Source organism: Hemicordylus capensis, chromosome 2 (genome assembly GCF_027244095.1).
Source record: "Hemicordylus capensis ecotype Gifberg chromosome 2, rHemCap1.1.pri, whole genome shotgun sequence".
In the NCBI taxonomy this organism is placed as follows: domain Eukaryota; kingdom Metazoa; phylum Chordata; class Lepidosauria; order Squamata; family Cordylidae; genus Hemicordylus; species Hemicordylus capensis.
The window spans coordinates 202,537,916-202,549,700 of NC_069658.1; the positions used below are offsets into that span (position 1 = coordinate 202,537,916).

The 11,785-nt window shown below is 46.9% G+C and overlaps 1 long non-coding RNA gene across 2 annotated transcripts; it reads right to left on the reverse strand.

Moving 5' to 3' along the window:
* Window positions 1–4,046: 4,046 nt before the first annotated feature.
* LOC128341798 (uncharacterized) lies at window positions 4,047–8,458 on the reverse strand. Of its 2 annotated transcripts, XR_008314582.1 has the most exons (4): window positions 8,136–8,458; window positions 7,891–7,968; window positions 7,146–7,218; window positions 4,047–6,964 (listed from the first exon to the last, which is right to left on the reverse strand). It is a non-coding gene; the product is annotated as an uncharacterized LOC128341798 (long non-coding RNA). The 2 variants fall into 2 exon arrangements; XR_008314581.1 differs by having other exon boundaries at window positions 4,047–7,218.
* Window positions 8,459–11,785: the final 3,327 nt, after the last annotated feature.

Below are 11,785 nucleotides of genomic sequence, written 5' to 3' on the forward strand. Positions count from 1 at the left end.
CAGTGTACTTCCTGTTGGAGGGTGAATTTACCCATGACGGGTTTTGTGATCAATTAGCAGAGCACTAAAAAGGCTACCCACTCCAGTTACAGAGTAGAACACAGAGTTTAGTTGTTGCAGCTATTTAAAGAAGACACATGGAAATTCTTGTAGAATCAAAATACTAAGGAGATTTATTGGTGAAGTACACTTTGGATAGGAAAGACCTAATCCTATCTATAGGTTACATAATGAATAGGTAGGGAGAGAGATAGATGGTTCCATCTGCTTTCCAAGAGGAAAGGAAGGGATTCTGACTCACCACAGGAAATGCCTGAGGAGTCATATCAGGGGTCATAGAGTAGAGACAGATAGGAACAGCTAGGGAGACCCTTACTCACTAGCTCTACTACCAATGCCCCTAGTGGTCATCAAGATAGTTAGTGCAAAAGATCAATGCACTGGAACTCTATCTCCAACACTTCCCTGCCTACTTGCCTACAGCAGGAGTGGCAACTCTAACAGTATGCCTACCTGCTTGCCTACTCAGGAATGGCAGCAGAAGGTAGGGGTGTGCATGGAACTGCGGAGCTGCGGTCCGGCACTGGGGTGGGGGGTTCCATTAAGGGCGGGGGGGTTACTTACCCCTCCCGCCGCTTTCCACCGTTGGCACCGTATTTTCTGAAGCAATGGGGCGGCAGGATACCTCCCTGCCGCCCCTTTCCCCGCTTGACTGCGCGCCTCCTGTAGCAATGGGGTGGCAGGATATCTCCTCAGCTCCTGAGGTCTGACTTGATGGGGTCGGGGGGACAGAGTCGACCAGCACAAGAAAGAGGGCTGTACTCTCTCCAACTACCAAGCAGTCCGCCTTCATCAAAAGCAGTGCACACCAATAAGGACCATGTGGGGTTGATTCTGTCTGTGCCCTGCTTTCCCCCACCCTTGTTTTCTATCCTCACGCTTTTCCTTCTGTCCTGTCTCCCCATTTAATTTAAATAATTAATTGCTAATCAGACACAAGGCGGGCTGGTACTTCCGCGGCTGAAGCTGCCTGCAAACCACCCCGCTGCTGCCGCTGTCCCAAGGGCCACTAACACTCGGCTGCTCCACCCAAGGCAGAAGCTGCCGACCAACTCTCTCCCCACCGCTGCTGGCCAAAAGTGAGTGAGGCACCAAACCGTGTGCTGTGCTGCCGCCTCTGCTTCCGACCCCGCAGTCCTCCACAATAGGCTGTGCTGCTGCTTAGATGCAGCGTAAACCTTGCTGGCGACGCTCCTCCACGTGGAGCTACCGCTGCCAGCAGAAGCCCTTGGCTGGAGGCCTGCAGGCCCCAAAAGGCCGGCCACTGGGGCGACCGTCGGAGGAGCCGCTCGAGCGAGCTCCTCCTAGCCAGCGAGGGACCAAACCGCAGCGCCGGCTCACTGGATGCTGCCTCGCCGCCACCGCCCGCTGCCGCATCGGCTCCACGTGGAGGTGCCGCGGCTACCGCCGCCGCCACCACTGCCAGAAGAAGCCCTGGGCCGGAGGCCAGAAAAGGCCTGCTGCCAGGGCGATTGTAGGAGGAGCCACTGAAGGGAGCTCCTCCCAGAAAGGAAACCAGCGCTGGAATGTAGTGCGCAGTCAAGCGGGGAAAGGGGCGGCAGGGAGGTATCCTGCTGCCCCATTGCTACAGAAAATATGGTGCCAAAGGTGGAAAGCGGCAGGAGGGGTAAGTAAACCCTCCCCCCCCTTAATGGAACCCCCCCACCCCACCCCAATCCATCCGAACCGGAACCGCCCGTCCCCGGACCGTTCCGGAGGCCTGTAGAATGGCCCCCGAACTGGTCCGGGCACATCACTAGCAGAAGGAACAGTGTACCTGTCTGCTTGTTTCCAGCACTGCATTTTGAGCTGGCCAGTGGTGGGTAGTGGTGGTGGCGGCGGCAGCAACAACTTACTCCCGGGCCGGGGGGGGGGACAACTGACCCGCTTCCCCTCTGGACACCTATGGCTTTAACCATGTCACAATTTGGACTCATACAGATAGAAGCCCAGTCTGAGGCTCAGTCTGCCCAATAGGAGGTAAGATGAGGACATATGGATGGATGGGAAAGGGAAATAGAATTAGTGAATGACTGTGTATATGTGTAGATGGATGAATTGATGGGGAAGACAGAGTGAACGTGAGTGAGTGAGTGGAATGATGTGTGTGGATGGATGGGTGGGTGGGTGGAAATTGCATGAATGGATGGATGGTGAGTCCACGTGTATTGTAGTGGATGCATGCATACATGAACAAATGGGAGATATGTGGATAGAAAGATGAAAGGTATGTGTGTACAGATGGATGGATGCATGGAAAGTGTAATAGGATGTGTGCATGTGTGGGGTAGCTTGAGCAGTGATCCTTGATGTTGGAATTGAGGCGTGACAAGTATGTCTCTATTTTCATCTGCGAAACTTTGGAAGGCATGATTTAATAATTCAGACAAATGCAGCACTAGTGCTATGATCTTTAATTACGTAATCCATGAAGCATGGATCTAGACGTGTTGCAGGACTGTTGCAATATTGTTTTAGAACACTCCTTTTAACAGTGTTTCACTCATTCTGGAAATGAAAATATTGCATTAGAGGTTTTTTCAGTTGTTTCAAAATCTCAAAATCTTCCAGGTCTTCACACAACTGGGCTCAGCCCTTTCTTCACTGAGGGCCCTAGCACCAGATTTATTTGTCTGGCCGGAGTTGGTGGCCATGTGACATGACCAGCGCCCAGCTTGGAATCTCAGAAAATGGGATGCTGTGGCTGATCTGGCAAACTTAAAGGGCCAGTTCAGACAATATTGTCAGTCACTGGCCTGTTGAATCATGTGGGGAGGAGTGCTTGCACATCTCCCCCCAACCCAGTGCACAGTCCTGCCATCACAGAATGATGTGAGGTGGAATGTCTAAACCATTCCTCACTGTGTGATTTATAGGCAACTATTTAAACAAATACTGTAGGAATTACTTCAAAATGTAGCATTTAAACACTTGTGGAGGGGCAGTTTGGAATTGGATGCTCTATCCCTATGTGATTATGTAGGCGTGAATGGGGATACGGGTGGGGAGGACAGGATGTACAGAAATACAAGATTCATCACACAATTGGGCAGTCTGGTTGAGCAGGATCATTCAAACCAGGCCACTGAGGACCAGATTTCCATAATCAGGTTCTGTTGTGGACCACACAAAGGGGAGAGGCCTATATTGGCCTCTTTGGAATGTGCCGAGGTTAGGAGGTATGCTGCTGCCTCTAATGCCATCTATGTGGGTACGGGCCCAGTGAGGTGTGGTGTGCAGAGGGAGACATGGGTAGAAGAGCAAAATGGAATTCTTGTTGTGGGATTTTGTGTGCAAGATCCAGCCCAATAAATAAGCAGTGGGGTTTGGGTGTTGGCCAGTTGGTCGCAAAGGCATTGGACTGAAGAAGAAGACACCCAAACGTTTGTGGGCAGTGGCAAATGAGGACACCAGGAGCTGGCTCCTAGGTAGAAGGTACCTTATTCTGAGGATTTCTAAGTAAAAATTTCAACAGAAATATAAAGTGTGCTTGGCTTTCTAGGAAATGGTATTGGTGTCCAGATCACAGTGTCCTGATTCACAATTACTAAGTGTAACAAAAACACTGGAAAAGCCCTGTTGGATCTAGGGTTGCCAGATCCAGATAGTGAAAAAAGTCAATATCCACAGAGGTGCACCGAGGTAATTTTGGAGTATGGACCTAAAGGCCTTTGGAGGCACATGCACATACATACACACACACACACACCAGCTGCAAGTTAAGCATCACCCCCATACACACAAACATACCATGACAAGCGCAGTATTTTTAACAAGTGTGTTCTTGAGGGCACAAACAGCAACTAAACTCACAAGAATGTAAGAATATAAAACAGGTATATTTATGCAAATATGCACTAGCAGAAACATTTCAACACACAACTTAACATATCCCCATTCCACATATTTCTTTCCCCTCTCCCCAATCTCCCTCTAAAGCAGAGGTCACACTCCCCGCCCCCCGCCCCCCCCCGCGCACAGGTCAGTCACGGCGACCACACCACCCGGGACAGACGAAAGAGGATTTGGGGACCCCCAGGGGGTGTGGAGGCCCTGGACTTTGGCCTGGAAGGCCCGAGATAAGAGCACCTCTGGATATCCATCCCCGAAAAAGTGGAAATAGAGGATGCTTTGAACCAAACAAGTCTCAAAAACATCTCCACTTTGCATAAAATCTGCATATTTATATGTATAAAATAATTATTATTTTAATTGTTTTCACTCTGTTTTATATTTGTTGTTTTAAATTATGTACACCGCCTAGAGACACACATATCAGGTAGTATATAAATTTAAGTAAGTAAGTAAATAAATAAATATTCATATTTTGATAAAAACTGGATAATTTGAGAATAAATAGAAGAGATTTGTTAGCTAACTGCTGACTTCTCACTGCCGCTGCCACCACTGCCACCACATGAAGGAAGCCAGCTGCACCTGCTGCACCCACCCATCCGTGCTCCTGCATCACGTGGCTCTGAAACCCACCGCTGAAGCCGAACCTCCCCTCTGGCTTCCCGATTGGATGGATGGTCAGGAGGAAGGGGAAAGAGACAGAGGAAGAGGAGCTGCTCGTGAGAGCAAAGTGTGCTGAGCAAACAAAACCTTCCAGCTGCTCCCCAGAACTTCGGGCACCACACCACACATGCAAAAGAAGTTGTTTGGGCCCCAAATACTCTCTATTCCTCCTAATACAAAAAAGTCATTTGGTCCCCCAAATAGTTGCATGTCCTCTACAAAAGTCCCTCGTTGGCAACCCTAGTTGGATCAGACTAAGAGTCCATCTCTTCCAAGAACCAGGGTGGTGTAGTGGTTAAAGTTCTGGACTTGGACCAGGGAGACCTGAGTTCAAATCCCCATTCAGCCATGAGACTTGCTGGGTGACGCTGGGCCAGTCACTTCTCTCTCAGCCTAACCTACTTCACAGGGTTGTTGTGAGGAGAAACTTAAGTATGTCGCACACCGCTCTGGGCTCTTTGCAGGAAGAGCAGGATATAAAATGTAAAGGGGAAAAAAATCCTGTTTCCTACAGTGAGCAAGCAGATGCTTCAAGGAAGCCCATAGGATGCTACCAACCCTCCTATTGCTGTTGCTTCCTCCAGGAACTGACGATCGGAGAGGAAATGCTTTGATTCTGCAATTAATTTTACATATTAACTCATCTTTTAGATTAACAATTTAGTCAAACTGTTCCTATGAGCTATTGGGCTGCTGCATCCTAAATCCTCAGAGTTCCAGGAAAAAGGCAGTCCCCTGGAGGCTTTACACACAGGGCTTTTAGTGTGAATCTCCTCTGGAATGGAGTGTGCCAGTCCACATATTAGCTGCATTTACCCCAAAGTCTCTGCGGGCTATCAGGGACCAGTACAGACAGGATTCTGTGCCCCCCCCCCCGAATCAAGGCTGTGCATTCTCGCTTAGCCTGAAGTATGTCAAAAAACCCTCTAGTTTCAGCGGCTTTTGGAGAGAAAAACCCTGAGGCTTCTATTATGCCCCTCCGCTTCTCCTTTGATGTGTGGAGTGGCCATGCCAGTAATTCAGCGTTTCCCCCCCAAAATTCTATGAAGGGGATTTTGATAGCTGTGTTGGGTATGTTGTGAGGGGGAAATTCCTGAGTGAAATGCAAGCACAAACTGCAAGAAACTGCAAGATGTGGGTCTTCCTATGCTTTTTATGTAGGATTTAGATATGCAGAATGGAGACCACAGCGAGCTTCAATGTGCATGCTTCTAAAATAACCTGAGGTAATGCATTCTGCTAGTCCCATTACAAAGGCATTGGATCATGCTGCTTGGCTTCTGGAGTCTCGAAGCCTGTTAAGCTGCACTAGAACAAGAGTCGTGAGGTCCAGTGCATTCTTTTTACTTAACAGTGCCAACAAGAAAGTATTCTGGGCTTAACTCATCCTCTTGCCAGCAGCCGGCTAACCAGCTGAGGGGGACGACAGGTTTGGGGACTGGATTCTCTCTCTTTCTCCGTCCCGGACTAGTGCAGTTGCTTCTTTCTAGGGATGGCTGAATTGAGAGTGGTCAGCGCTGCAACAGATGGATGGATGGGTTTCTTTTTGTCTTTTGTTTTGCCAGCTTGTAGCCAGGCATCTCTAACCTTTTTCCAGCACAAACCTGGTTAGGAAAGTACCCCCAGAATGTAACATTCCCTTTGTTTGTCTTTCCATTTGCTGCTTTGTTCTTCCATCAGCCCCCTTGCCGCCTGGTAAGATCAGCCTTTCCTCTCTCTCTTTCTGTGTCTGCATTTTGTTTGGCTCCCTTTTCTTCCCCTCTGCTTGCGCTCCACCTTCGTGGCTTCCTCTGTCTCTCTGAGGAAACCAGGAGCACAGCCCCACCCACCCCCGCCATTCCAGCAAATGTGTCGTCGCTGCTTTCTGCTTGTGATTGAAGCGTTGCCACCACCTCTCTGATGTTGGGCTTTTTGTGCAGAAGCAATTGGGGCGGCCAGGGATCAGTCCCAGATCTTGCCAAAATGCGGGCGAGACTGGACGACGATGCTAGGGAAGGCTGAGTGTGGTCAGTTGCAGGGCATGGGGCACCAAAAGGTCACAAGTGAGCTGCTAGCAAGCAGCAGGGAAGCTTTTGGGTGTCTGTGTGTCAGATTTCATTCCATGACCCAAAGGCTCCTGGTCGGAGGGGTCTCTTGCAGCCCCCTCCTTTGGACCGTGCTTAGTTGGGGATCAACAGGCTCAGTCCTCTGCTGGATCCAGATCTTGGAATGCCAGGATAACACAGTACTGAAAACACAGTAGCTGTAAACTAAAGCACTGATTTCTGCTTTAAAATCCCCTGCCTCTTAAGTGGTCTGGGGTGTGGCGGGGGGGGGGGGATGAGGTGATGAAGGTGGTCACTCACAAAGGCAAGGCTTGGCAACTTGTCATGCTGTTCTTCCATTGCTGTCAAACGGAAAAAGAAAAAAGAAAAAGCTCTCTTGCGTCCTCCTCTTATTAAATATTAATAAACATATTAAATGGGCCGTGCTTTGCTTCCTGGCCTATTTCAAGATGCTGGTTATGAACTCTTCAGGGTACTGATGACCTGAGTCCAACAACACTCAAGCTGTGCCTCTTCTCATACCTTCCCATATCCTCCAGATCTGTAGAGGAAGTTCTGCTTTGTGTGCCATCTGTGAAGGTGGTAAGGTCACAACCTGAAATATATGAAATGATCGTAAATCAAGCGGCCCGTTTAAGCTTTCAAAGAGAGATACCTCTCTTTTCTTGAGAGATCAGTGGTGTATGGACATTTAAAATGGGAATCTTCCTCCTCATTGCATCACCATATCAAGAAAATGTCACCAGTTTCAAGCAAGGAATTTCTGCTTATGGTGCAGGAAGAATAAGGTGTCAGCCCTGGTGATGAATGGGGGCTGAGCTGAGCACATGCTAAAAACAATCATGCAGTTGCTTAAATAAGTGCCAAAATGTGCAAACTAACACAAACCACACACACACTGAGTCCCACCGATAGCCATGCGCTGAGACTTGACCTGAGCACCAAATGAACAGTGTGCAGTAGATCAACAGTGTATCCCATTGAACCTGGCCAGACTCTGGCTATGTATATCCCACCACCATTCTCTAACTGGAGGAATGGAGTCAGTTCAAGACAAGAAGATGATGGCTTATCTTGTCCCTGTCCCTTTGTAAGGTGTGACTAGCAATGGGGTCATGAAGTTGCTCCAGAAAATATACAGAGATGTCAAATGCTCAGCCAGGGTGAACTTTAGCAGAATGTGTAGAAGTGTAGAACTTTAGCAGAATGTGCCATTCTTAACCTTTATAAAGGCAGCATGTTGAGTACAACAACTGGAACATTTTACCATTTCTTCAGAACTCCGACTATGAGTTCAGCAACTCTGTAGAATGTACCGTTTCTTCAGAACTGCACACAGACAAACCTACAAAAATATACAGAGCCCCAATTATAATAAAAGTTTAGAGCAAACGGTTAGCCACCATACAAATCCCATTTCTCTCTCTCAATACTTTGTGTTTCTCATCTTTCTGGTGTTGGGGAACTCTGATGCATGCACTTGCAACTTTGAGCCTACAAACAAGTACTCACAGACCATCTCCCTTTTGTGTGTTTCCTTCCTTCCTTCCATCCTTCTGATGCTACTAGGTGGGCTGACCGCAGAGTTTCCCCCCTGCAGTTAATAATATGCAGGCGGTTTACGCACTGCACAGGCATCGCAGTATCCTTGCTCCTTGGTGCCAACAGATCAGAGCCAACTCCCTCAAATCTTTAACAGAACAGCTGTCTTAATGAGACATAAACATGTGTTACAGTCACCGTCAGTTCCCATCCAAATGAGTGACATTTTCCTTATAATGCAGGAAAATGGTATCCGTGTGAATAGTGGCTGATACTGTACAAGGATACATCATCAGCCTAGTAACACTGCATGCAGAATTTGTGCAAATGATGTTATGGGAGTAAGCCCATTATTTCCAATGGGCTTACTCTCATGTATTAACATTTGCACCACTTGCGTGCATGCCACATTACTAGGCTGATGTACCACTACACAGTATGTCAGCCACTTTAAAGCATCTGTCTTCAGCTGGTGGATTGGGACGTACAAATGAGCTATGCCTTGACCAAAATGGCCACAGCAAGCGCCATTTTATGTGGTTTGTTTAGGATTCTTAAAAAGAGGAGAAAGATGGAGGGGTGAGAAGTGCAGTTAGAGCAGGAAAGAGAGAGAGGGAGGGAGCAAGAAAAGGAGGGGAAAGAGAGGATGATGATGATGATGATGATGAAGAAAGTTGGCTCCATGTTGCAGATTCATGTTGAAAATGGGGCCCAAATAAATAAATAAATAAATAAATAAATAAATAAAACACCTGCTGAAAGGGAACATATTTAGGGCCGTGTTTGATGTTTCATGCCACAATCTTGGGAAAAGATATAATCACAAACAAAGGCAGGATATCTAGCCAGGATTCCTAAGAACTAAGGGTGGAGAATTTGACAGTGCTTCCACAGGGACTGATATTCCCAGAAACTACAGTGAGGGAACAGATCTGAAATATTGCTCAAAGAGAAGGAAATGCTACAAAAGGCCTGTGAGAAGCAACACCCAGAATGCCATACTTGGAGGGCTTTCTGAGGATGCTTGCAGACAGAGGATTCATTTGGACACCTGGAGGTTTCCAGACTGGGTTTTTGTGTGTTTTTTAACTTCTACTACAAATATCTATATACCATTTTCCAGCAAAGGTTCCCAGAGCAGTTTACACAGAAAAGTAACAAACAAACAAACAATCAAAGATGGTTTACTGCGGTGTAAAGTGGTGAAAGTTAGGGCGAGTGAGGATGGGTGTATATGAAGCACATATAATCAACATTAAGCATTAATAAGCATAAATCTGTGCCACTCACACTGTTACTTTCTATTACCGTTCATTAGAGCGCCTTAAATTTCTTCAAAAGTTGGTTTGTTCATATGGCAGGCTTTCCCCTGACCCATCCTGCCCATTTCTGGCCAATAGGGTTCAAGAGGAGACAGGGGTGCTATTGTGGCAGCAAAAATGCCACGCTGCTGTTTTCAGCACTCTCCCAAAATACAACTTTTAAAACACTTTTACCAGTATATTATATATTAAGGACCAATTGTCATGAATCACCATGAAAAAAGCCATTGGTGTACAAAAACATTTTGCTGTTCTGTACTGAAGGCATTGTAAATCTCTCCCTCATGCAAACCCCTACCCCCACCCCATGCGTACTGAAGCAGGAGGAAATCACCATTTGGAAAACCTCCTTTGCTGGGCACTTTCCGGATTACACTCTAGAACAGCAGTAAAATGCTTCAGCTTGGTAGGATTGTATTGAAAACAACCCCCAGCATCTCAAACTCCTACATCGGGAAGATACAGCGATTTTTCTGCAACGGACTTGCAATGTTGTAGCACTAAATCGCAAAGATAAAATCCGAAGGTAGGCATCGGGAATGTGAACGGCACCTTGCTCAGGAGGTACGGAAGCACACTTTGCAGATCCGTAGTGACACCATGGTAAGGGTTAATCTGGAGAGCATCCTGGAGTGTTGGAAATGGCTGTGTGGTATATTCTAGCATTTTTGTGGGGCTATGTGAAGAGACTCCGTAGATAAGCCAGATAAAGCAAGAGGTGGAGGTGTGGCTACCTGCCTAAGAGTGACTTTGGGGAGCAGACTGTGCCGATCCTCCTCATGCAGATTCCTGACAGGCCAAACAGCAGTTTAGGGAATGAGCCCACAGGGAGAAGAGCAAACAAGAGGATTGCTGCCCAAAGGCCTACCTTAAGAATCTGCATGAGCCAGTTCAGCACCTCCTCTGGGAAGCGCCAAATTGGCTCAGGTGCCAGTGTTCAAACCGGCTTGGCAAGGCGGAGAATGGTTCCCTTTAAAAGCAGGTAAGGAGCTCCTTACCTGCTCATCCCCGCCCCACCGCTCTTCCAGCAGCAGCACCTGCTCTCCAGAATCCCATGCGCAGCTGCAGCGCTGTTCTCTGCAGCCTCTGCACAACATTGGCAAGCATATGGCCGGCGTGCCCAAGCTCTTTGTGCACATCCCTAACCTATGTGTTCTCCATGTTCTTCTGATTGCACCGTGCAAGTACAGAAATTGGTGCTAGGTATAAAATTCAAAATTTTGGGAATGAATGAATGAATGAATGAAACTATTTACTAGTGTTTATCTTTCAAAGTGTAAAAGCAATACCTGGTAAAATATTAGAAGCCAATGAGGGGGCTAAACAATTGATAGGTGACAGCTTCAGTGCCCTGAACACCTCTTGGCCCTTCCCTATAGTTGGCAGTAGCAGATTATTTTAAAAATAATCTGAAGACCTAATTTTGGTGTGGATTTTTAGACTCTCTCCCTAAGCAGGGAACTGTAGTTTGGGAAGTTAGGGAGCTACAGACCTCTAAGAGCATCCTCATCAAACTACAGTTCCCAGAATTCTTTTGGAGGGATACTGTAACAGTTACATTAAATCTATCTATATATGAGATTATCATTCATCCAGTATTTCTGCATCATTGCAGAGTTTCCTGTTCCATTCCAGATTCCAGCTCAGACTAATGCAGCAGAAGCTCTTCTGCAGACAAGTCACTGATCTGAAATCCTAGAGTCATTAACTACAGTGGAAATGGGACAGACTGTTCGTTGAGATAAGAAAACATTTATCTTGTTCGTCATTTTACTTTCGGGAAGGAGAAAGCTAATGAGGCAGAAAGTTTCCATCAGTGAGATGCCCTTGCAATGAGAAAGGTGTGTGTGCATGTGTGTGTTTATCGATATCTATCTACAGAGAGAGAGAGAGTGCAAATGGGCCGGACTCCGAAGATGTTCATGTGTGCTGTGCATGTGAAATGGTTATACAAGTATTTTCTTGCAATAAAACTGAGTTTTATAGTTTTGGCAAGGAGGGTGGAGAGAGGAGAAAAGAAGGAGGGGTTGCTGGGTATTGCAGGAATCCAGTTTACTTCAAGGAATTCATGTTTGTAGATGCCAAGAGTGGGGTTTTTCCCCCATGTAAGATTTACCCTCAGATGTAATGAAATGATTAAATATGCAACAAATGATTCCAGGAAATGCCTGTAATGATTTAGGACATGTGACACATGGAGTTCTGGGGGGGTGTGTGTGTGCGTTTTTAAAAAGAAACTTGAATGATGAGGAGGCCACAGTCTATAAATCTTCTCATTGTGGCTGGGAGAGTCAGACG